General features: G+C 44.6%; 1 long non-coding RNA gene across 1 annotated transcript in view; it reads left to right on the top strand.

Annotated features, from left to right (window-relative positions):
- LOC144691921 (uncharacterized) overlaps nucleotides 1-25929 on the top strand; it is a 50853-nt gene that overhangs the window by 17984 nt on the left and 6940 nt on the right. Inside the window, exons 2-3 of the long non-coding RNA XR_013579232.1 lie at nucleotides 18838-18951; nucleotides 20597-20693. This is a non-coding gene — a long non-coding RNA (uncharacterized LOC144691921). The remainder of the gene's footprint in view (nucleotides 1-18837; nucleotides 18952-20596; nucleotides 20694-25929) is intronic.

The following is a 25929-nucleotide window of genomic DNA, read 5'->3' as shown; positions in this document are numbered from 1 at the left end:
ACTGGCTACAATTCAATAGGCAATAAGAAAGAACTTGCATTTATATAGCACCTTCCACAGTCTCAAAACTTCCCAAAGTATGTTATAGCTAAGGAAGCACTTTTGAAATGTAGTCAACTTATAAGAAAAGTGGCAACCAATTAGCGCACAGCAAATTCCCACAAACAGCAATAATCAAGTAATCCATTTTTACATGACAGTTGAGGTATAAATATTAGGCAAGACACCAGGGAGAACTCTCTTACTCCTCTTCAAATAGTGCCATTTGATCTTTTATTTACACCCAAGAGGACAGATAGGCCTTCAATTTATAATCTCAAATGAAGGACAGTACCTCTGATCATGCAGCACTCCCTCAGTGCTACACTGGTGTGTCGGCCTGGATCTTGTGCTCATGCCTGTAGAGTGGGATTTGAACAGCTTCATGACTTGGAGGTGAGAGAGCTACCACCGAGCCACAGTGCAGGAATAGAATCATACAAGGACAGTCCCGCAGAGTTGGACAGCAGACGATAGGCAGTGTAGGAGGCTTGTCTGGTCAACCGTATCAATCATTGCAATAAGTTTGAGGAAGGTGAGGAAAGATAATGCACATTCACAATTGTGGAGGATGTGATTTGTACCTTTGCTGGGGATGTTTGGGTACTGTGAGAAGAGCAGCTGGAACTGGAGAGCTTTAAATAGAGAGTGTCAGGAGAGATTGCAACAGGGCAGGGAGGCTGCATAATTTGCGGAATTTAGAGAAGAGAGGAACAATTGGGGCAATAGGCGTCTAGGACTCAGAGTTGGATCTTTTTTCAGAGGGGGTTTGATGACAATTTTCAAGGTGAGAGGGCCGATGCCTGAGGAAGAAGAAACCTGGACAACACCAACCAGCCGGGAACCAGAGAAGCTTCAGAAGTCCGGAGATGGGTGAGGATGGGATTGAGGGAACTGAGGCCGTATCATATGGACAAGATGAGCTAACAGCAATCAGAATGGAAATGAGGGAAAAACTGCAAAAATACACTGTTGAAGGAATTGCATACCTTTAATCCCATCTCCCTCTTCTTCAATATGTTCTTCCTTTACAATGATTTATCCTATTCATTATTAATGATGTAGCCATTATAGTATGTGATTCAATAATCATGTATTTCATCTATGCATTAAAAAGCTCACCTTTCATCCTCCCAAGTTTATGTCTCATTTTTTAAATAAATAAAATCTAGTATTATTCTCCAGACTATACCACATAGTTGTAGTTCAAGGTTAAGGTTTGACACATCTTGTGACATCATTTAATCTGCATGTTTGAGGCTTGAGTTTAAACAATGCAAGAGTTTTATAAACCTCTGGAGATCTTCCTCACTTTTGGAGAGCTGAATATTTTAAATGGTCAAACATCAAGCAAATCGTAGAAAAAATACAATTAGGGTTTGTTCTGGTCCAGCGTAGGTACTCAATGGGAATTTAAAAAAATATTCATTCTCAACTGTGGGCAAAGCCACCATCGGCCATCCCCACATGCTCTTGAGAAGGTGCTACCATAAATAAAAGATAATTATGCATAAAGCCAATCAGGAAACAAGGGGAAATCACAGGGGAGTGATTAGACTGTGGGACTGGCTACCACAGGAAGTGGCCAAGGAGAGGTTTTCAAAAGGCAAACTAGACAAGTACATGAGAGAAGAGGGAATAGAAACATATACAAAAAGGTCAATATGAAGTTGATGAAAGGGAGGAGGCTGGTGTGGAGTTTCACTTTCATACTTTTCCATTAGGGTTACTCGGTTTCACACAGATCTGTTGCGCATTGCGAATTTCTGTTCCAGATTGCAGCACTTAATTGTCCTGGTGCCCCACTCACTCTGCCCACTAAGAATTTGAATCTATATAGCACCTTTCACAACCTCAGGACATCCCAAAATTGCATTAGAGCCAATGAAGTACTATGCAAGAGGAGTTGCTATTATAATGTAGGAAACGTGGCAGTCAGTTTTTGTACAGCAAGCTCCCCCAAGCAGAAATTAGATAATGGACAGATAATCTGTTTCTGTGATCCTGGCTGAAGCTACATATTGTCCAGGATAGGGAGAGCTCCTTTGCTCTTCTTCAAATAGTACCATGGGATCTTTTACATAATCCATTAGTTTGGATTTTTAAAAAATTCATTTAAGAGACATGGGTGTTGCTGGCTAGGCCAGCATTTATTGCCCATCCCCAATTGCCCTTGAGAAGGTAGTGGTGAGCTGCCTTCTTGAACCGCTGCAGTCCATGTGGTGTAGGTACACCCACAGTGCTGTTAGGGAGGGAGCTCCAGGATTTTGACACAGCGATTGTGAAGGAACGGTGATATATTTCCAAGTCAAGATAGTGAGTGGCTTGGAGGGGAACTTGCAGGTGGTGGTGTTCCCATGTGTCTGCTGCTCTTGTCCTGCTAGATGGTGGCGGTCGTTGGCCTGAGGAGTCCTGATGAGTTCTTGTAGTGCATCTTGTAAATAGTACACACTGCTGCTACTGTTCATCAGTGGTGGAGGGAGTGAATGTTTGTGGAAGGGGTGCCAATCAAGCAAACTGCTTTGTCCTGGATGGTGTCAAGCTTCTTGAGCGTTGTTGTAGCTACACTCACCCAGGCAAGTGGAGAGTATTCTATCACACTCCTGACTTGTGCCTTGTAGATGGTGGGCAGGCTTTAGAGGGTCAGGAGGTGAGTTACCCACCACAGAATTACTAGCCTCTGACCTGCTCTTATAGCCACAGTCTTTATATGGATTGTTCAGTTCAGTTTCTGGTCAATGGTAACCTCCAGGATGTTGATAGTGCTCTATTGTCTGGAATAAGGGCTTGAATCCAGAGGTGAGAGTGTTACACTGAGCCAACGCTGACACTTACAATGAGTGTTGAAGACCATCATGGTTGATACCCATTGGGAACAGATCTCTTAAAGTCACAAGCTGAAAAAATGGATCTGCTGCACCCATTTTTTGGAGTGTAAAATGGGTGCATCGTGTTTAAATTTCTAGGTGCAGGGCTAATCACCCAACCTGTGGGACTCTCACAGCATTGCTCCTTTCTGTATTCTAGTGTTCCTGGTTACCAGCTGAAATTACCAATAGCCCAATTTAAATATGCAAATAAGATTCATGTGCTAAATGCAGAATTCTTCTTCAAAATTAATGAAAAACTGGGAGGAGCACATGCCTTGTACAACCGGTTTTCAGAGCTCTACAACTGCCTGATCAGCAGTCCTTGAAGGGACAAATTCCCTATTTTACTTCCTGGTGGTGGGGCTATTAGTTTTCTGCTGGTTTGGGCGAGGGTGTCATTTTCCTGCTGGTTTGGGCGAGGGTGTCAGTTTCCTGCTGGTTTGGTCGAGGTGTCAGTTTCCTGCTGGTTTGTTCGAGGTGTCAGTTTCCTGCTGGTTTGGTCGAGGTGTCAGTTTCCTGCTGGTTTGGTGGAGGGTGTCAGTTTCCTACTGGTTTGGTCGAGGGTGTCAGTTTCCTGCTGGTTTGTTTGAGGTGCCAGTTTCCTGCTGGTTTGGTCGAGGTGTCAGTTTCCTGCTGGTTTGGTCGAGGTATCAGTTTCCTGCTGGTTTGGGCGAGGGTGTCAGTTTCCTGCTGGTTTGGTCGAGGTGTCAGTTTTCTGCTGGTTTGGGCGAGGGTGTCAGTTTCCTGCTGGTTTGGTGGAGGGTGTCAGTTTCCTGCTGGTTTGGTCGAGGGTGTCAGTTTCCTGCTGGTTTGTTTGAGGTGCCAGTTTCCTGCTGGTTTGGTCGAGGTGTCAGTTTCCTGCTGGTTTGGTCGAGGTATCAGTTTCCTGCTGATTTGGTCGAGGGTGTCAGTTTCCTGCTGGTTTGGTCGAGGTGTCAGTTTTCTGCTGGTTTGGGCGAGGGTGTCAGTTTCCTGCTGGTTTGGGCGAGGGTGTCAGTTTCCTGCTGGTTTGGGCGAGGGTGTCAGTTTCCTGCTGGTTTGGGCGAGGGTGTCAGTTTCCTGCTGGTTTGGTCGAGGGTGTCAGTTTCCTGCTGGTTTGGTGGAGGGTGTCAGTTTCCTGCTGGTTCGGTCGAGGGTGTCAGTTTCCTGCTGGTTTGGTGGAGGGTGTCAGTTTCCTGCTGGTTTGGTGGAGGGTGTCAGTTTCCTGCTGGTTTGGTGGAGGGTGTCAGTTTCCTGCTGGTTTGGTGGAGGGTGTCAGTTTCCTGCTGGTTTGGTGGAGGGTGTCAGTTTCCTGCTGGTGGATGGATTGCTAAGTGGCAGGAGTGGATATATTTCATTACATTATAACAGTAACTATACTTCAAAAATGCACCTTTGTAAAGTGCTTTGGGATGTCGGGTGGTTATGAAAGGTGCTTATCTTTGCTTATCTGCATTGCTGGGGGGCACAATAGTGAGTTTCTGTCCAATTCTTGTGAGTTTACCTTTTAAATGAGGATGAGGAACGGGTTAAAGAAGCTCGTCTGAAAATACCAACGAAAGTAACAAGCCATGATAGCAATTTATACCCCAGTCTCCAATGCAACTGTGTCTCTGTTCCTTGCTGATTTATTATTGGTTCTATGCGAGGTACTTATGTGAGGAAAGAATGTGTCTTTCTTTACTGTCAAGGTTCACACACTGCCTTGCAATCATACCCTGACCCAGCGCACTGACTAACCCTCCCCCATACTCTGAACTGGCCCTTGATCTCCCGAGCAAGAATCCCAGGGAACTATCTGTTGATGCGGTCATTAAGCAGACAAAGCCAAAGTTTTCCAGATCATAATGTGATATTTATACAGCTATTATGAGTAACTTCAAAGCAAGACCCTGGGGGAAAACATGCTAAAGAAATGGTAGCCATTTGGAGGCTCTCTTATTTCTTCAGATCTCATTTACTCTTGAGAATGAGAAACATCAGACTTTTTTAATCTAGTAGCTGAAGATGTAACCATATATTAAACTCAGTCTGCATTTTTCATGTCTCATTTCAGTTGTTTCATTTGTTTTAAACCTTACAGCAGTATGCAAAATGATGCCTGCTATGCTGCATATGTTTCAGTGTCTAAATAAGCTGCTTTTGTCTTCATTTGATAGACAAGGGGCAAGAGCAAAGCCCTGTTTCATCTTGAGAAAGTCAGACTCAAGGCCAAAGCCCCACCTCCTCCACTACAATCATTTACTTTGACAACATGTGACCTGAGTTAGTGCCCAATAAGCTGTTCCCTGTCCTCCTGACTCAAGCTTCTGAACCTAGTACTAACTGGACCCTAAATGGTGGTCCCGGTGAAGAGTCATCGGGTGGGATTTTCCAGCTCCACCCGCCGCCTGGATCTTCCAGTCCCTCCGAAAGTCAATGGGAGTTTTGGCTGCCCCACTGCAGCCCCCATGGGAGGGCAGCCTTGGCGAGGCCGGTTATCATGTTGTAGGGTGACTCTAAGCTCTATCAGATGTAAGTTCTTAGATAAAACTTGTAAGTTAGGAAAATAAGACTACATTTGCCACTGAAAATGGAAAATTGGACAATTGAAATATAATAAATTTTCCTAGCTAGGTGAGAGATGAGTATTTTGTCCTATTTGAAGAGAGCTAAACATTTGAGTTATCATGAAACCTCGAGCCAAGCTCATATTACCATTAGATTATCCAGAGTTGAATTGATCCTCATTATTGTCTCTAGACCGCCAACAATTGGGTATCCACTCACTGGAGAATATAGATGCTGCCTCTACACTGAACTGTTCACCACTCTGCAAATGTCCTGGATCATCACTTGTTACATTAAATTAGCGAGGGAGGAGGGGAAAAAGCACAGCTGAACGTGACCATGCACATTCAATACTGATATTTTAATAGTGACTACATGACTGCATGGTGATCAGAAGCAGGCACGTGCTGAGACACTTCTCCTACATTAGCTCTTGAATGACCAAACCTATTCCAGCATCTGGTTTTCATGGTCTGGCTGGCAGACATTAATTCAACCCAGATTAGGGATCAGGCAAGAGAGACCCCTATGTATTACATACACACACATAGACACACACATTCATACACACGCGCACACACACACATACATACACACACTCTCACAGACACACACATGTGCATACGCACACGCACACATACACAAGCCTACATATACACACACGCACATATACAAGCCTACATATACACACACGCACATACACAAGCCTGCATATACACACGCGCACATACACACACAAATGCAATTAGTTGTAATGACAGCGGTGAATAGCCAACTTTCTATCTTGCCTCTCCTTTACCTACCTCCTTGATGCCAGTCCACAGTGCCATGTGACCAAGATCTAGCATCGAATTATGACAATAAGCTTGGTTCATGTTTCAATCATTGCAAAGTTTAGAAGACTGGGGGCCTAAGGTGAATATGCATCTAATTATATGTGTCAAAGAAAGAAAGCCCGTAGTTATATAGCGCCTTTCACATCCTCAAGATCTTCCAAAGTGCTTCACAGCCAAGTACTTTGGAATCGTAGTCACTCGTGAAGTAGGAAATGCGACATGCAATTCACGCAGAGCAAGATCCCACAAACAGCAATATGATAATGACCGGAATCTGTTTCAGCGATGTTGGCGGAAGGATAAATATTGGTCTGGTGACCGAGAGAAATCCCTTGCTCCTCTTGAAAATAGTGTCATGGGATCTTTTACCTCCGTCTAGGATGGAAAACGGCCTCTGTTTAACATCTCATCTGAAAGACAGTAGCTCTGCCAGTGCAGCACTCCCTCAGTCCTGCAGTATCAGCCTGGATTACCTACTCAAATCTCTGCATTGGGCCTTGAATCTACAACTTTCTGACTTAGGGATGAGGGTACTACCACTAGGCCACAGCTGACATGCATTTTGCTACATTGTTAATTGTAGTTCATGGTGTTATTGTGAAACACTGGAGATGAGTTGATGTTTCCTTTCTGCTGTACTATCCTGGCACATTGCCAGCTTGATTATTGTAATTCTTCAATCCCTGTAATCTATCTCACATTTTATGCTATGGTATAGTGGTTTGACATTTTTTATTCAGTTTTGTAGAGTGTTGATCCTTGTAGATGCAGGAATAATTGCTACCTTGTCTGCAAATCATGCATGGATTACTCAGGATCCAAATGGCAAGAACACAGTACTGTAAACACTCACTCGAATCATGTGTCCTTTCTTCATTAAGGGAAATCACACTTTAAAGATACATGGTCTCTGGTGAGGCAAAAAAAGAGCTTTTGCAAAGATGCTGTGAGATGGCGGATTAGTGCACTGCCCTTTAACTTCTAAAAACTTGAATCCAGCCTTATGTTTTGCATTCAAAGTCCCCACCTCGCTGTAAGTAAACACATGGTACAATATGGCACCGGTCTGAACTTGCTCTCCTAAACTAGTTGGGTGTCAGCAGTATCACTCTCACATCTGAGTTAGAAGATTCAAGAGTCCAAGCCCAATTCCAGTGGTTGAGTACATCATCTAGGCCAGTGCTTCTGTACAGTACAGAGGGAGCACTGCACTGTCAGATGTGCTGGTCACAAAGTTTTGTTATGCAGTGCCTGCATTTTCAATGTTACAAATGCTAAACCCTGTGCCAAAATGGTGTCTGGGCTGCATGCGTCCACCCCTGGTGTGGATCTATGCCAAGTGCCATTTTGGGTAGGTCATTAGAGCAGACGTTAGAAGCATGTGTTGGAGGTGTACAGAGCAGGCAGATGGTGAGATCAGTCAGTGTGTAAAGCTGATTTGACTCTAGCGGTGCCATTTCTGACCTCAAAGCTCCAGCTAATGTGCTCTCTTAACCTTGAACAGACCAACATGCGTTCAGCAGCAGCAAGAACAGCACCATCCACCCCCAGCACCATCAGTGCTATTTAAAGGGATCACCATCCACTTTCTGGTTAGTTGCTGATTGATTTCTATTGGCTGTTGCTGAGTTTGTAGTAGTGTTTGGAGGTTTGTACTGCTATTTAAAGTTGGTGAAATCTACAGGGAGTGGCAAAGGCCTCGGTTCTCACTCCAAGGTCAGTTGCTTCCAGTCCTGGACGCTGTAGTTTCTGTCCCTTTGGTTTCCAGGACAACAAGTAGAATGAGCTGGGGTGACACAAAGCAGGACAAGCTGCTTGAAGAGGGAGGAGGAGATGGAGGAGGAAGAAAAGGAGAAGAGCTCTCAGCAGGAGACCATATCCATCAAAGGTAATCAGAAAGCACAACCTGAGCCAGGAACAGCATAATGTTTCCTTTTAATTAAGGAAGTGTTCACTAAAATCTGCTGGACAGACCTGCAGCCTCAGAGCAGGGTGAGGACGGCATTGCCAGTGGCTGTGAAGGTGACCATGGCCATAAGCTTTGGGCTCCTTCCAGGTTGGTGCAGGCCAATATTTCTTGGCTCACTGTCCATTGATGTATGTCGGAGGTCAGTGGTGCTATGTATGCGAAGAGAAGGGAATACATTGTATCCTCTCTTTCCAGAGAGAAGCAGTGAGAGCATGCGTGTGGCATCACCAGGATAACAAGCTTCCCCATGGTACTGGCTGCTATCAACTGCACGCATGTGGCATTGCAGGCGCTGCAGGTAAATTATGAAATGTACCACAACCACAAATAGCTCCACTCCCCCAATGTCCAGTCTGTGTGCAACCACATTCAGCCTGCAGTGTTCATCATCACGCACTATCCTGGCCTTACCTCCCATCTGTTACTGACCATCACAATGTCTGCTTGGCCACAATGCTGAAACAAAAATCTCCATGAAGCAAAGATTTAAAGTCAACTCTATCAATCAAACCATCCAATATTCCATACAAAAGTCAACTACACATCCTTGTATATTCCCTTCTGTGTGTCTTTGCCTGTCTTATAGGCAGCGTTACCCTAACGCTTGCAGCATGAAGACAGAGGCTACTGCCTTTCAGTGGAGGAGGCTGCTGCCTTTCAGTGGAGGAGACTGCTGGGGATAACCTCAATGGTCAGGATTTGGGCTCTGCCACCACAGCAGAGGAAGCAGCAGTCTGGGCTGGTTGGCTGACAGGAAAGAGCTAGGTCACTAGTGGGGTGACAGTGGTAGGAGGACCAATGTTGTCACCCTGAGAGAGATTGTGTTCCAAGGAGCTAGCACTACTTTCTGAGGGTGGTGCCACAGATCCTAGTAATCTGCTGGAGCACAGATTGATGGATTGATGTACTCCTTGAGTACTGATATCGATCTGCGGCCATGGCGGCAGCAGTCTGAGCCTGCATGGCTGAGATTTCACGACCTCAGTTTCACTACGACATTGCTTGTGCTGCAATGGAAGCTGAGACATCAACCATCAGGTGCTGCAACACGGTTGGAGTCATGTTCCGGACACACTGCCAATTTCAATGCTTTTAAACCCCCCACCTGCTCCCAGACCCACTTACTCCTGGAAGTTAACATTCTGCCCATTGGGAGGGATGATCAAAAGCTTGGTCAAAAAAGGTAGGCTTTAAGGAGGCTCTTAAAAAAGGAGTCAGATGGAGGGATTGGGAAAATAGAGAGAGCAGTAAGCCATTCCAGTTATCCCTCCATTCAGTTTCAAGTTCTGATGAAAGGTCACAGACCTGAAATGTTAACTCTGTTTCTCTCTCCAGCCCTGCTGAGTTTTTCCAGCATTTTCTGTTTTTACCTCCATTCAATTGGATCTTAGGTGATCTGTATTTTAAGACTATATATCCCCATCTTGGTCCCATGTCCCTTAATACTCTTATCAAGCTCAGTTTTGAAATTTTCATTGGACTCAGCTTGCACTGGTCAATGGGAGAGAGAATTCCAGGTTTCCATTTGTTTTCATATCAAGGCTGTACAGCCTCGTTCTAATTTTAATGTTATGTCCGCTTATTCTGGACTGCTCTCACACCAGAGGAAAGAGTTTCTATCTACCCTATCAAATCCTTTAATCATCTTAACACCTCGATCAGGTCATCCCTTAATCTTCTATACTTAAGGGAATACTAGCTTATGTTACCTGTCATCATAACTTAACCTTTTCAGCTCTGGTATCATTCAATGAATTTGACTTGCACCCCCTCCTAAGCCAATATATCTGTTTAGAGGTGCAGTGCCCAGAACTGAATACAGGAGTGCAGATAGAGTCTAACCAGGGCTGTACCATCACTTTTACTCTTTTGTATTCCATTTTGAGATAAAGGCCAACATTCCATTAGCCTTTTTAATTATTTTTTTTTTGTACCTGTCCACTTGCTGTCAGTGATGAATGGAGTGCTTCTGTTGTTGGTGCACTTTCCTTTAGCATCCTTTACTTTCCACAGCATTAGATTTGCTCTCTTTGATAGCCCTCGACAGCAGTGAAGAATTTCTTGCGAGCCTCTGGTTGGCATTTTCCCCCCCCCCCCACTTCCTTGAAAAGATTTCACAGAGCAGCTTAACATATTGAAATTTGCATTGTGGAGGGAAAGTAATTCTCTTGCACAAGAGGGAAAATAAATAGGCTTGCAGACCTATTCTTGCAAGAAGATAAGGGACCGTGGTTTGTTAAATAAACTACATGCGCCCTGTCCGATATCTTCAAGCCACAGACGTTAATTTATAATGGGTAATGTAGATATGCATTGGACCTTTTGATATCTACAAATAGGTTTGCCAGTGATGCACTTGGGGCAATTTAATTATAGGAAGGTTCGGTGCTATCTATGGATTTTCAACAGTAATAATGGAGTTTAGTCTAAGGTTGTGATTGAGTGTCCCGATATGACTTTCATTGGCCAATAGCCTGATCTTGCAGAAGAGTGATATGGAAAATCTCATCTGTGTCAGAATGTGCATGGTTCCATGTCTCATTTCCATTGATATGCAATGTCTATTTGAATATCAATATGCAGGGGTTTGGAAAGCGAATATTCAGCTAACTTATGCAGACCTATTTGTAATTACGTGTGACGTACAGCGCAGAATGGGCTTTTTGAGCCAACTGGCCTATGCCAGGGTTTTTACTCCGCATGAACTGTGCATCCCATCCCACTTCAGCCCCATCGTATCCTTCTATCCCTCATAGGTTTATCTAGCTTCTTCCCTAGAAGTAACTATGGTATTCACCTCAATTACTCCATGTAGTAGTGAGGTCCAACTCCCTGCCATTCCCTGGGTAAATAACTTTCTCTTGAATATATTATGAATGCATTTAAAGAATTATGTTCAAGAAATTTATCACCAAGTTAAGAATATGTGCGATCCACCAATGAAAACGATTGACCCAAAATGGCAACAGATGAAAGCCTTACATTACCTACAGCAGTCTGAAAATGATCTAAATCACCCCAAGATGCCCAACCAGAGACTTGGGTTCACAGAATAGCCACAATTTCTTACATGTAAAAGGCTTTCATTTCTGGACTCATCCATTTTTCCTGGTTAACACTGTAACCTTCGCACATTCAGCAAGAAAGAAAGAATTTATATAGCACCTTTCATGACCTCAGGATGTCCCAAAGCACTTTACAGCCAATGAAGTCATTTATCAAAGTGTACTCACTGTTGTAAAGTAGGAAACGTGGCAGTCAATGTGCGCACAGCAAGCTCCCACCAATAGCAATGAGCTGTTTTATTGATCTTGGTTGAGGGATAAAAATGGGCCAAGACACCAGGGGGTCTCCCTTGCTCTTCTTTGAAATAGTGTCATGGGATCTTTCTCACCCACATGGATGATCAGCAGCTTCTCACCTCCCTGAGGCTGAAAATCCATCTCGTAGAAGCATTGGAATAGATAAATGAGCAAACAGGTCAGGCATTAAGAATAATTTCTTTCAACATTTTAAGAGCAGGAAATGTTAAAATCCACAATGTGTATGATGTGCTGTTGGTCTTCTTACTTGTAGTTCTGAAGGAGGAAGGACAATGAGGCTAGCAGTGTTGGAAGGCATTCTGAAGGTGAGAAGAAAGGGTGGGGAAAAGAGTCAGACTGTTGCTGTACTCAGTGTGGGCCTTCTCAGGGGAACCTCTGTTCAGTAATGTTATGCCTTAAATATCAGGAAGCTGACAGCACTGCTTGGCCTTGGTCTTCATCATCTTCTTCCTCATTCCCTTCTTCACCTTGCTCCTTCTCCGTCTCCTGCCATCTACAAGGCGTGGCCCCTCCCAGTGACACAGTTCTGCAACGCGTAGCAAACCACTGCTAATCTAGAGACTCGCTCAGGGCTGTGCTGCAGAACTCCACGGGACTCATTTGAATGGAAGTGGAGACTCCTTCAAATAGTGCTGCTTCAGACAGCTTCCTGAGTGTTGATGCCATGATTTTTCTGGGTGAGCATAAGAATGAATGTATCAATCGCTGCCATGCACCAATTTCCAAAAGGAGTTGTAATTGAGTGCCAGTGATGCCTAACCTAAATCAATGTTACACAGAACTTACAGCCCTGAAACAGGCCATTCGGCCCAACTGGTCTATGCCAGTGTTTATACTCTGCATGAGCCTCCTCCCTTCAGCTGACCTATCATCTTATCCCTTCTATTCCTTTTTCCCTCATGTGTTTATTTCGCTTCCCCTTAAATGCAACATTGTTATCAGCCTCACATTCTGACCAGTATGGCGACAGCTGCTTTTTGTGGGCATTTCCGGCATGGGATGTCCCACTGTGAAATTGGTATGCTGAACCCCAGGATGAATTTCCAATGGCCCCTGGGTGTGGGTCTGGAAGCGGGTGGTGGATATTTCCACTGGGCTGGCTCCCTGACACATTCTCACCTCTATGGGACCTTGAAGGAGAAGGATTAATGGCAGGAATGGTTGCCCAGACACTTTGCTGTCGCCAACCAGATTTTTGATACGCGCGTGTGCCTGTCACGTCAGGTTGGCCATCCTTGAACCCATGGTGGCCTCCCAGCAGCACAGTGAGCAGATATCGAAACCGAAGGCTCCAATCTAATTTGGAAACGTCCACCCCATAAATTGGCTGCGACCGGGTCAGTTTCTATTACTACAGTGGGCTTTCCTCCCTATCTCCGAAGGCCCAAACGCTTCTGACCTTGTGGCCAACAGCTGGAAATGGAGGTGCCTCGTGCCACCGTACACACTTCAGCAGCGCCCAACTCTGCTGATGGGGCTGCTGATCTCTAACTGCTGGAAGGCCTGCTATTGATGTTCCAGACTTGGGAGGACACCTACTGTCCTTAATTGGAAGGGCTCCTAGAGATGGCCGTTTAATTGGCTGCCTCTTCGAGAATTGGCCCTCTTGGTCCCGGTGCTGACATGTGTGGATTTCCAGCCTCTTGATGGGGGGATCGGGACTCTACAACCAACATTCAGCCCAACAATTTTGCCTTCAAAAGCTTGGCAAAACGAAGGAAATTCTACCCCTTTATATTCAACATAATTCTTTATCTTGATTGAATTTCAGGACAATGGTGTGGGAACCAGAGCGGTTTATTGATTCCAGCACACAAGCCAGCAGTTAATTCACTCTTTTTATTTAATGATAAATCACTTGTTACTTTGCAGAATATTTCTAACACTACCGAAATTTAACAGATGATGGGTACACATCTTAGGTCAAGGTTAAGGTTGATGCTTTGGGCTCACCTTTCTTTCACTCACTTTGTAGTCCATGGGCTGATACTAATAAAAAAAAAGTTAGACACAGGGAGAGAGAAGAATTGAGTCCGACAAGGCTTTTCAGACCGAGAGAGGGAAACATGTAGAGAAAGAGAGACAGACTGAAAGAGAAATACAGAGAGAGAAAGAGGGAGAGAGAGACAGAGAGAGACAAGTGAGAGGGACAAACAGAGAGAGAGAGAAAGACAGATGAGAGAGACAGATAGAGACAGGCATAGGCATAAATAGAAAGACAGAGAAAGGTAAAGAAAATGAGAGACAGAGGGAGAGAGAGAACAGGTAGAGATAGGAACAGAGAGAGAGACCGAGGCAGAGACAGTGAGCAAGAGTGACTGAGAGATTGACATGGAGACAGACAGACATGACTGAGTACAGAGACAGAGATAGGAAGAGACAGACAGAGAGGCAGAAAGGGAGACTGAGAGATTGACATCAAGACAAAGAGACAGACACAGAGAAAATGTGTGTATATGCATCACTGTGCATGTGTTACAAATGATATATTTCTCGTTTCCCACACCACAGAAGACTTTAAATGAAGAAAGAGATTATCCTATCCCCAAGGACTCAGTAAATTTCCATCTGCCACCACCAGTCTTTGAATAAATACCTTAATGCCTGCCGTGCATCTCCATAGTAACCATTGATACTAGGTGCTAGCTATATGTGCTTCACTAAAGAAGTTTTACAAAACAAAAAACTCTAAAAAAGAACTCTAATTGTGGTAATTCAGGTTGAGCAATATTAACTACAAGTAGCACAACTGTAAAAGGTGGTGGTGAAGGAGTCTTGCCAGCACTAAGAGCAGGGAAATCTAAGGTTTAGAGTGATGAATAGCCAATTGAGAATGAACTGGTAACATTTTCAGGTTAAACTGCTTGTGGCTTCAAAGTTTTCAAGCCCCTTTTCTCATTGATTAACTCTATTTATGGAGATTTCAGCTGCATATGATGTGATAAATTGACAGAAGACCATTCTTTGGTGCAATGATCTGATGTTATTGTAATGTGTCCTGAAGAGAAAGCCTGAGGCAGGGGACTGGGGGCAGGGGGGGGTGTTGGTGGTAAGCGATGAACCTCTTCTCCACACGTACTTAATACATGAGTGGAATCTGCTTACCTGGTGGTGAGAGTGATGGGGCAGCTTTTTTAAATAAAATTCACCTCAGAATTATAACTGGAATTGTCTGGACTTTGAAACAGAGGATCCTAAACATTCCAACCTTCATTGACAGAGACAGATTACTTCTGTTATGATTTTTTTTGTCTTTTAAAAGCTGCCAGGAGTCAAATAAAACTATCCAGACATTAGGCTAGATTTTCACCTTGATCCCTGGATGTAAAACTGGCATTGCTATCAGCTGCCTGATTTTCATTTCCATCGGTATTAATGCTGGTTTCACACAAAGGTTGAAAGTGGAAAATCTAGCTCAAATTACATTACTCCAAATCAAAAATTCAAACTTTTTGCCTGGTGTTATGTGCCCTTGTTGTCTTTTGGTTCCCAGATGTTGTTAATAATCACACTATAAGTTTGTAAAGATCAGAAACATTTTATGGGCAGGGTTTTACATTCGGTGTGCTGGGGTGGGCCTGACATCTCAAGATGGTGAGTAAGTGAATTAACTCCTCTCAAATCACCAAGGAACAATCCAGACGACAAGTCACACACTTTACACAGCCCGTGCGATTTTCAGGGTGTCTCATGGGTGCAATGGGCAGGCGGGTAGGCCACATTTTCAAAAACCTCATCCACAGACGGGATAAGAGGGGTGAGTGGGCTCACTAATGCGAGTTGTTAGTACATTAGATTATAACTTACTGCTGCTTGCTTGTGTGAACAGGACAACTTCATTTCGCTTCAGAGCTGCTTTGATGGAAGTAACTCCGGAGGAGTCATAACACTTGAGGCCTTCCAGGTATCAGAGCCTTCCCTTACCCTGGGAATGGGGATTGTGGTCTCTGTTAGAGGCACCTCCTCTGAGGAGGAAGAGAGGGCCAGAAGGGGGAGGAGGCCAGGTGTCCCTATTCAGCCTCCAGGGGAGGGACCTGTGGGAGGAGAGGCGCAGGCACAAGGGGCGCAGGCCCAACAGGAAGTCCAAGGCAGAAGGGGCAGCAGAAGATGCCACTATCCTGCTGCCAGGGTATACAGGCGGCAATGAAGCTACCTCAATATGTCTGAGGTGCAGTGCTGAAGGAGGCTCCACCTCTCAAGGGAGACAGTGACCTCCATCTGTCAGATGATCGGCCCTGAGATCAGCTCCGACTGTGTGGGTGGACACCCCATGCCAGTGGCTCTGAAGGTCACAGCTGCCCTCAACTTCTATGCCTCCAGCTCTTTCCAGGGGTCGGTGGGTGATCTTTGTGGAGTCTCCCAATCAGCTGCCCACAGTTGTGTCAAGCTGGTGACAGACGCTCTGTTCAGGTGCGCATTGACTTTCATCCACTACCGCTGGGATCAGGCCAGCCAGACAGATCGAGCCAGAGGCTTTGCGGCTATTGCTGGCTTCCCCCGCGTCCAGGGTGCTATAGACTGCACACATGTGGCCAACAAGGCACCAGCAGGTGAGCCCGGTGCCTTTGTCAACAGGAAGGGCTTCCACTCCATGAACGTGCAGAGAGCAGGAGACTTTTGGTTAGCCAGAACCTGCAGGAGGAAATGGCAAATGCATTATCTGACCAAACATAGCCATGGACCAACACATGGAAGTCCATGGTCGCCAATGCCTTCATAGAGCATGGTACTTGAAGAGAGAGAGACAGTATATTTGAGAGGGCATGTACCAAACTGATTCAGAGATGAGTATGAGGCCCTCTCAGGAAGGTCATCTCTCACTGATTTGGCTTGACCCTGCGTGGACTATAACTCAAATCCATGGTCACCAGAAGACAGGACCAAGAGTAGGCCATTCATCCCCTCAAGCTTGTTCCAGAATTTAATTGGATCATGTTAATCTGCATCTTAACTCAACTTACCTGCCTTGGCTCCATATCCCTTGATATCCTTACCCAACAAAAATCTATTAATCTCAGTCTTGAACAGTTCCACTGACTCCGAGCATCTATAACCTTTTTGGGAGAAAGAGTTCCATATTTCAATCACCTTTTGTGCAAAAGATGCTTCCTAATTTTACCCTTGATTGTCCTGGCTTGGGTTTTACGATTCTGGATTCCCCCATCAGAGAAAATAATTTATCTTTATCAGTCCTACCAAACACTTCTCCGGAAGAACAGCACCTCATCTTCTGACTAGGCACTTTACAGTCTTCCGGACTTAATATTGAGTTCAACAATTTCAGATCAAGAACTCTCTCCTACATCCCCACCCCCTTTCCGATCCCTCCCTTTTTCAATAATTTATAATTTTTTTACTAATATATTTTTCTTTTCCCACACATTTTAAATTTATTTCGATCGATTGTTTCATCTCCACCTTTTAGCCCATTTCGATCTCTTCCCCCCCACCCCACCCCCACTAGGGCCATCTGCCACTAGCTTGTCCTGCTTGCTATCCTTAATGTCCCCATTAGCACATCCTTTAGAGAATGTCACCACCGTCAACACCCCTTTGTCCTTTTGTCTATGACATCTTTGGCAGTCTCTTCTTGGCCTCCACCTATCACTGACCCCCTATCGAGCTCTACCTGTCCCACCCAACCTCTACCAGCTTATATTTCATCTCATTTCTATATGTCTTAGTTCTGATGAAGGGTCATACGGACTCAAAACGTTAACTGTACCCCTCTCTGCAGATGCTGTCAGACCTGCTGAGTTTTTCCAGGTATTTTTGTTTTTGTTTTAGTTGAGTTGATGCTCTTACTCATGGCTTTTGAAATGTTTAACATTTATAGGCTGGGGGCTGAGCTCTGTATGAGCAGATGAGTCTTTAAAAGTCAGACAGTATCTTGCTTGGGCCTGAGTGCTGTGTTCAGCTTTAGTCACCATCCCATAAGAGAAACAAATCATTCCACTCATACAAGTGCTGCGGGGAAGGAAGACCAGGTTGATTCCTGGTGTCAACAGGTTGAGTTTCAAGGAAAGTCTGGATAAACTAGGGTCCTTTCAACTTGAAAGGTTGTGACTGGAAGAAGCCCTTATGCAATCTATCAATAGAGTTAAGCAAGAACGCAACTTCAAGACATAGCAGAACACTGGGCCAAACTGCTCAAATTAGTGAAAGGAAAGTTATGGACAGGAAAACTATCAGACACTTGAGATTTATTTGTCCTTGGGATGTGACTGTCCATCCAGGATTGACCCAAGGGCATTAATGGGATGATTTTTCCATGGTGGGTTTCTCTCATTTTTCCACCAGGACTTCATGATGCCGATTTTCCGGGGATTGCCATGGCCACTTCCATCAAAGCTAAAGCAGACGAGCAGGAGAATGCTCATGGGAATTCACTCCCTCAAATACAGGCACGTCATGTGGGACTGGAATCACGTGGAGACCAGACCATGGTAGCAGTGGGAGGTTCCCTTCCTGATGCATATCACAGTGAACCAGTTGAGTTTTTATAGTAATCCACCAGATTTCGTGGACAGGTGGCCACCCTCAAATGACTAGATTTATTGAAATGGATCTCACAACCCATCAGGTTTGGTTTGCTAGCCAGAGTTGGTAGTGAGGTACCATACCCACAAGTCTTCCAATCATTGCCAATAATTTCAACCTCCACCACTCTGTGCTTTCCTGTCTCGGTTTCCCTCTTGGAATGCTAATCTACCACTTGATCTTTGAACTGTTAATAATGATTAGATCATTCTGGTTACTGAAGTACTGAATGCATGGAGGTTAATTGGTTTGCACAACACCATATTCCAGAACTAATCTGACCACTGTTTGTAGACGCTTCATTGTCCCACTTTCTAATGTTGTGTATCAACTTGAGCAGTGAGACCTCGTATTTCCACAAAGAGAATCCTAACTGTGCTGGCTCTGAACAAGTTGTTGTTTCAATCTGGTTAAGACCTAGTGATGTCTTAGAGTAAACTGGGGGCTGTCCCCATCCGTGCCAAAGTAATCTCATTCTACACAAATTCTTCTTGGTGTTCTTTGTGGTGATTCTAAAACAACTGCATGGTCACTCCAGAAAGCATTTGGAGTGGGACTGGAGTTAGGCTAGGCAGGGTAAGGACAGGTGATTGTTTTACCCAGTTGGGATTTTACAAAAAACCAACAGCTTCATCGTGACTTTTACTAATATCAGCTTTTTACAGTATTTCCAAATTTTTTATGTTCAAATTCTCAAACTGCCATGATGTTCTCACGTTTATTAATCTCAGGCCTCTGGATTACTAGTCTAGCAACAAAACCACAACTACTGTACCTGTCTAGACAATGACGGACACTTTAAAGGCATACTTCACTGATGAAACTGGCTAGTGCCTGAAAAGGAGGTAATTTTTCATCTTGTAATAATACCTCATATGTTTTGAAATTTCCTGAGTCACTTGTTTGTGAACAGAATTAGTAGCTGTTCTGTTCTGTCTCCAAGTCTGTCAAAGTGGAGATTGTTTCTTTGTGCTCTCACCTCACCAGGCCAGTTTAAATTCGTATCACATTTGGTCAATATTGAAGTCTCATTCTTCAGAACCAGAAAACTGGGTCCCAGCCTTCAGTGATAAAGGAGTCATATTTGTAGTTTGACTGTTGCACTGACCGAAATATTATTGTGTAGGATCAGTTTTAGCACCAGGGCGGAAAGTGCAAAGACTTTGGCCTGAAACCTAGCCCATTATGGAATACTCCGTGAAGCCATCGACAACTTAAATGGGCAACTTGCCGCAAGGACCAGGAGGCATGAGATTAAGCTATGCAAGGGTATCAACACACTGGATGTGAAGGACTTTGTTTTTACCCCAGAGTAGGAAGGCTCTGCAATGTGTTGGCAGTTGGTGTGGGGAGAGTGCTGTTTTTCCACGGTATTTTCTTCCTTATTGACTCTAGGTTCTGACTTTTTTTGCCACTCCCAGGAGACTACATGGCTGGAGGGGAAGGCGGGGATGAGTGAGGGACAGGGAAAGGTAGTGCTGGGGATGTTGGATCGAGAGTCTAGCCATGATGTTTTAGACATCGTGGGCTGGATTTTACAGGGCGCTATGATACTCCCCACTTGCCTGGATGAGTGCAGCTCCCACAACACTCAAGAAGCTCGACACCATCCGGGACAAAGCAGTCCTCTTGATTGGCACCCCATCCTCAAACATACACTTCCTCCATCCGCAACGCACATTAGCAGCAGTGTGTACCATCTACAAGATGCACTGCAGGAATTCGCCAAGGATCCTTCAACAGCACCTTCCAAACCCATGACCACTACCATCTAGGAGGACAAGGGCAGCAGATAGATGGGAACACCACCTCTTGGAAGTTCCCCCCCAAGTCACTCACCATCCTGACTTGGAAATATTTCGCCATTCCTTCACTGTTGTTGGGTGAAAATCCTGGAACTGCCTTCCTAACAGCACTGTCCATACATCACATGGACTACAGCAGTTCAAGAAGGCAGCTCACCACCACCTTCTCAAGGGCAATTAGAGATGGGCAATAAATGCTGGCCCAGCCAGTGAAGCCCACATCCCATGAATGAATTAAAAAAAAGTTGTTATCCTGCCCACTTCAGGGTCAGAACGTTATGGCTTCAAGTCCCACTTCAGAGACTTGAACACAAAATCAACACAGGAACTCCAGTGCAATACTGAGGGAAGTGCTGTCTTTTGAATGAAACTTCTAAAACTAGGCCCCATCTGCTCTCTCAGGTGGATGCAAATGATTTCATGCCATTACTTAAAGAAGAGCAGGGAAATTATCCTGACCGTCCTGACCAATATTTATTCTGCAATCAACATCATTGAAACAGATGACCTGGTCATTATCACATCACATTTCTTGGGAGCTGGCTGTGTGCAAATTGATTGCTGTGTTTCCTACATTACCACTGATAAAAGTACTTCACTGGCTGTAAAAGTGCTTTGGAATGCCCTGTGGTTGTGAAAGGTGCTACATAAATGCAATTTTTTCTATGTTTTCTATCTCTGTTAGAACTGCAAATGGACCATCAGAAAAGAAGAGGGCGAATTGGGGCTTCATGTAAATTGCAAGAGGATCATCTGGGGCAGCAGCTGGCAAACAGTAGGAGGTTTGTTCTCATTAAATTAAATTATATGTAGTGATTAAATGTATGTAAACATTCTGCTCATCTCAGTTGTTGTCTTCATCCCGAGCCAGCTTTATTTCTTGTAGCTTCTTTCAATCCACCATTAGGCCTACTAAATTTATTGATAAGGTACGTCACCTGCTGTTTTCCTGTCTTTCTAACAACCACTCCTTCTGGTCCCTTGCCAATGTTATTTCTTGTAGCAGAAGGCCTTATGTTACGCTGCAACAGTGACTACACTTCAAAAGTACTCCATTGTCAGTGAGGTGCTTTGAAGCCTCCTAAAGCTCTGAAAGGCAATGTAGAAATGTAAACCTTTCTTTCATTCTTTCTAATTCACAATATCAAGATATTGGCTCCAACTATAGCCTTCAGTTGAGAGGTGTTATCAGAGTTTCTATGCTCCTACTAAACAATGTTTGCTTATGATAACTATGGAGGAAGAACATGAATAGATGGGTTTGAAATATACTTATCAATAATTGAATCACACCAGTGGGACGCAGGGAGGTTTATGTTCTATTGAAAATATGGAGCAGTATTAATGCTCATTAACAGGGATCCCTCGTGCGTTTTATTGCTGCAGCTGTGGTGCAATTTTTAAAATGAAACAATTTGCGCAATGTATGGAATCAGTCAAGTCCTTTGAGGAACGATGATCTTCTCAAAAACAAATTTACTTCTTAGCATTTGTGAGAATGATGAACGATGGAAGGTTATTATCTTCACTTAACAAGTCATTGCTTTGGGTCTCCACAACGGGCTATAAAAGAATGATGGCAATTTTAATGGAAGACTTTGATAAATATGCAAGCACATTAAAGTGCGTCCTTTTAAAAGACTCTCTGAATGCTTTTAGCCTATTTCGATCCCTTCCCCCCACCCCACCCCCACTAGGGCACCCCCACTTGCTCGCCCTGCTTTCTACCCTTAATTAGCACATTCCTTAGATAATATCACCACCTTCAACACCTCTTTGTCCTTTTGTCTATGACATCTTTTGGCAATCTCCACCTATCACTGGCCCTCTATCCAGCTCTACCTGTCCCACCCCCCCTTAAACCAGCTTATATTTCACCCCTTTTCTATTTTTCCTTAGTTCTGTTGAAGGGTCATTCGGACTCGAAACGTTAACTGTGTTCCTCTCCGCAGATGCTGCCAGACCTGCTGAGTTTTTCCAGGTATTTTTATTTCTGCTCTGAATGCTGATGTTCATATGAAACTATTTTGCAACCAGCTTTATATGGATAGCATAGGGTTTCTGGCCTACATGGAAGTGCAATCTCTTTGTGACATCTTAAGGTCGTTGCCTAAATGCCAGTCCTTTATTCATTCTTCCGAAGGTTGTGAGCATTTAACTCAAAACAATCTAGCACTCATTCTCTGCTCAGTTTTTCACTCCAACTTACTGTACCTTATTGTCTTCACATTTTAGTTGGAGATCGCCAGACTGTTTTTGATTGTAACCTGTACCTGCCTGGCAGCAGCCAGGGTCACTGTTGGGGGCCTGCACCCCATCCTGTCCTTCACTGATTTTGTTGTCGTGTAAAATTGAGGATGCAACATGGGGCTTTGATGCCAAACCTGCCCCAACCCCAGTTCAAATCGGGACTGTGTGTTCTTCAATGGCCTGAAGTGCATTAGCCGAAGCAGGAACTTTGAACCCCTTGAATAAATCATGCTTTGCCTGGTCAAAGTTCTTCCTTACTGGGGACCTGACTGCATACATTTGATTATTTGTCAATTTACAGTTTGTTTGCAATTATTCTGTCAGCCTCCTTTAGACATATCACAGATGATTAGCCCTTGACCAAGTGAAACACCACTTTAGATTGTATAAATATACTTGTGAGCAGCATTAGTACTGATTAGTGGAGTGGATATTTGAGAGATACTTAAATCATTGAATAACTGATGTGATTTATAGCGGTTAAATAAAGTGGCATTCAGTTTATCCTTAAAGGGCAGTAGCTTCTCTCCTACTGAGTTACACTAGCTGCCAAAATTAAAATCTTAATTTATCTACTTACAGCTGCGTAAGCCAGAAGTGGAAATTCAAAAATAAATAGCTACCAAATGTCTCCACAATATGTTAATCATGAAAATATTACATTAGTAGATTAAATTTGAAGTTAGCAGGCACACCGATTTCGACTTGTGTTCCTTCAGAGTTGATTCATGGTGGGGAATAAAATCTGGTTTGTTGTTGACTATCTCACTGCACTGTGGAAGCACCTTCACTACACAACGGTTCAAGAAGGCGGCACACCATCATTACTGCCTTCTCATGGGGCAATGGGGGATAGGTAAATAAATGCCAGCCTTGCCAGTTTTGCCCACATCCTGAGAATGAACTAAAAAACACCCTTCATGTTTGCCTTTTGTTCAAATGGGGTGGCATCAATCTTTTGAGTGTCAGTTAGCAATGACACAATTCTTTTTTTAAGAATGATATATAGCAATGAGATTGGAGTGCTGCAGTAATTGGTTGTTGGGAATAGTTCATGGGGCCTGCACTACACTTGAATGGATTTTAATTCCTGCCAGCCTCAGGTGACATCTGAGCCGGGTTTTTAACAACCCCCCACCCCACCCCGCCCCCACTAGAGCTGTACCTTGAGTGTCCTGCCATCCATTCTTAATTAACACATTCTCTTAGATAATATCACCACCTTCAACACCTCTTTGTTCCTTTGTCTGTGACATCTTTTGATTATCTGCTCCTATCACTGCTTGCTTGTCCCTACAACCATACCCCCCACCCCCAACTTCTCATCCCCCACACCCCCCCCACCTTAAACCAGCTTATATTTCACCCCTCTCCTAATATTACTCAGTTCTGTTGAAGGGTCATGAGGACTCAAAACGTCAACTCTTTTCTTCTCCGCCGATGCTGCCAGACCTGCTGAGTTTTTCCAGGTAATTCTGTTTTTGTTTTGGCCCAGAATCCCCTCGCTCAGCAAGATTGGTGAGCATGAGGGCTTATGGTTAGGCCGAACCCTCTTACCAAGCTGAAGCCACTTAACCCCTGCCTGGAGCCAATCTAACTTCGCTGGCTATGGAACAGGCCGAGGCTCCCACTACAGGCAGGTAGGGGCCGAATTTGAATTCCAAAGTCGTGATGCGTTTTTAATGTGACATCAGAGGGTGTCCTGCACTGCACAGAACTTCACAGCTGAGGCACAGCGGGAGGTGCCAACTGGCCAGAAGATGCCACAGAAGAGGTCTACTTTGATAGGCTCATAGGCTAGGGGGTGTAGCAATGGTCCTCCTCAAACCCGCCCCACCATGAGTCATCAGGCATCCCCGCTCGCTGACACGACTCTTCCTCTGTGATCTGGCCTTGGCCTGCCCAAGTCCTTCACCAGTGCTGAGGTTATTCCTTAGGAGCCCCAGTGCCCTAAGTTTCCATTGCCAATTTCCTGCTCCTGCTCATCAGTCCTGCTGAATTTGGGCAGGGGACAATGTTGGAATATTTAAACAAGGCCTGGACCACACACTGAGCTTCCCAGCTGCCTGGACCCCCTGGTTAGGCCTCAGTGGGAACATTGGGTTGGATTTTGTCATCACAGTGGGAGTCCCACCCCAATGGGACTGAAAGCGGGACCCAGGGCCTTACCTTTTCAGCAGCAGCCGACGAAGGATGGTCGCCCGTCCCCAGGAGCCACTGGCCAATCGGAGGGAGTGGTGGCCACTGCTGGGGCTGTACCAGGAAGAAGAGGGCGCTGTGGATGGACACCACGCTCACAATCAGGTAAGTGATACCTGGGGGGATGCTGGTACCAGTCAGGCATGTCCTGAGAAGGGGGTGTTGGGCAGTGAGGGCAGGAAGCACCATTGGGCGGGGCCAGCCATTGCCACAAAGGGGGGAGCTCTTCGCAGGACAAAAATACCAGCAGCAGCAGGAAGAGGCCCTTAACTGGCCATTTAAGGGGCTCAATGGGCCTCTTGGCAAGGCAGCCATCTGCCACCTTCCCCATCGCTGGCAAGATGGCATGGTAATGGGAAGACGACGGACACACCAACCCCATCTTCCCTTGCCACTTTACAGGCCCCCACCTGCCCCTCCCCTCCCCACCCCAGCCTGCCCCAGTGGGCTAGTAAAATTCACCCCATTGTGTTCACTTCTGGGCACCACAGTTTAGGAAGAATGTCAAAGCCTTGGGGAAGAGATTTACTGGAATGCTAGCAGGGGATGTGGGATTTCAGTTATGTGGGGAAACCTGAAATCTAGAGTTCATCTTCTTACAACACAGAAGGTTAGGGAGATTTAATAGAGATGTTCAAAACTAATAAGAGTAAATAAGGAGCGTCAATACGCAGAGATATAAGGTAATTGGTAAGAGAACCAGAGGGGAGGTGAGAATATGTTTGTACAAAAGGGAATTGTTTTGACCTGGAATTGTTCTACCTGAAAGGATGATGGAAGCAGGTTGAATAGTAACTTTCAGATGGAAATTGCATCTATACTTGATAGGGAAACATCGTTAGGGCTATGGGGAGTGGAATTGACTGGGTAACCTTTTCAACGAGCCAGCACAAGCACAACAGGCTGAAAGGACACTTCCTCGTGTTTTATGATGCGCTGGTTCTATAAACTACGAAATGTCCAGCCTTTGTTAAAACATTATTGTTCATCCGAATGTCAAGCAATGTAAAATTAACCTGCCAGACTCACTGTCGGTGACTGAGGCTGAGCAAACAGCTGGAAAAACAAATGGCAGGAAATGAGAAGTGTTTTACTTTTTATAAAAAATGAATCTGTCAGTATTGCAATATGGAAAAGTTGAAATTCTGCTTGCCTCAGAGCTCTGCTAGCAATGTTGTTTCCATAATAATGTGAAACGCAATTGCTCATTATTAAAATGGAGGTTTTAACCTATTTTATATCATGACCACATAGTTAAGAATTCAATACAGATACATTAGGTGCTCGTACTCAAATATTCCGTGATTTGATTGTAAGGCCTTTGGGGTAAATCTCGACTCGCTGTGAAATCGAGTTGGGAGCCTGCTTTCATTCTTCTGATTTTTATTTTCACTGTTGAAGATGAAGCCTTTTTTTTTGTGTAATATTTTAGAATGACCTCCTGCTTCTTCATATTTTGTGGTCTTTTTATTTTACCTCTGCCATGGAAGGTGAGCAGAGGTTGTGTCCCAGATCTCTCTGTCAGTGTCAGAGAGGGTGCGTCCGACGGTGACTGGTGATTTTATCTGC

This window comes from Cetorhinus maximus, chromosome 16 (genome assembly GCF_964194155.1).
Source record: "Cetorhinus maximus chromosome 16, sCetMax3.hap1.1, whole genome shotgun sequence".
Taxonomy (NCBI): Eukaryota; Metazoa; Chordata; class Chondrichthyes; order Lamniformes; family Cetorhinidae; genus Cetorhinus; species Cetorhinus maximus.
The sequence above is the reverse complement of the archived record's forward strand: the minus strand, read 5'-3'. Positions and strand labels throughout refer to the sequence as shown.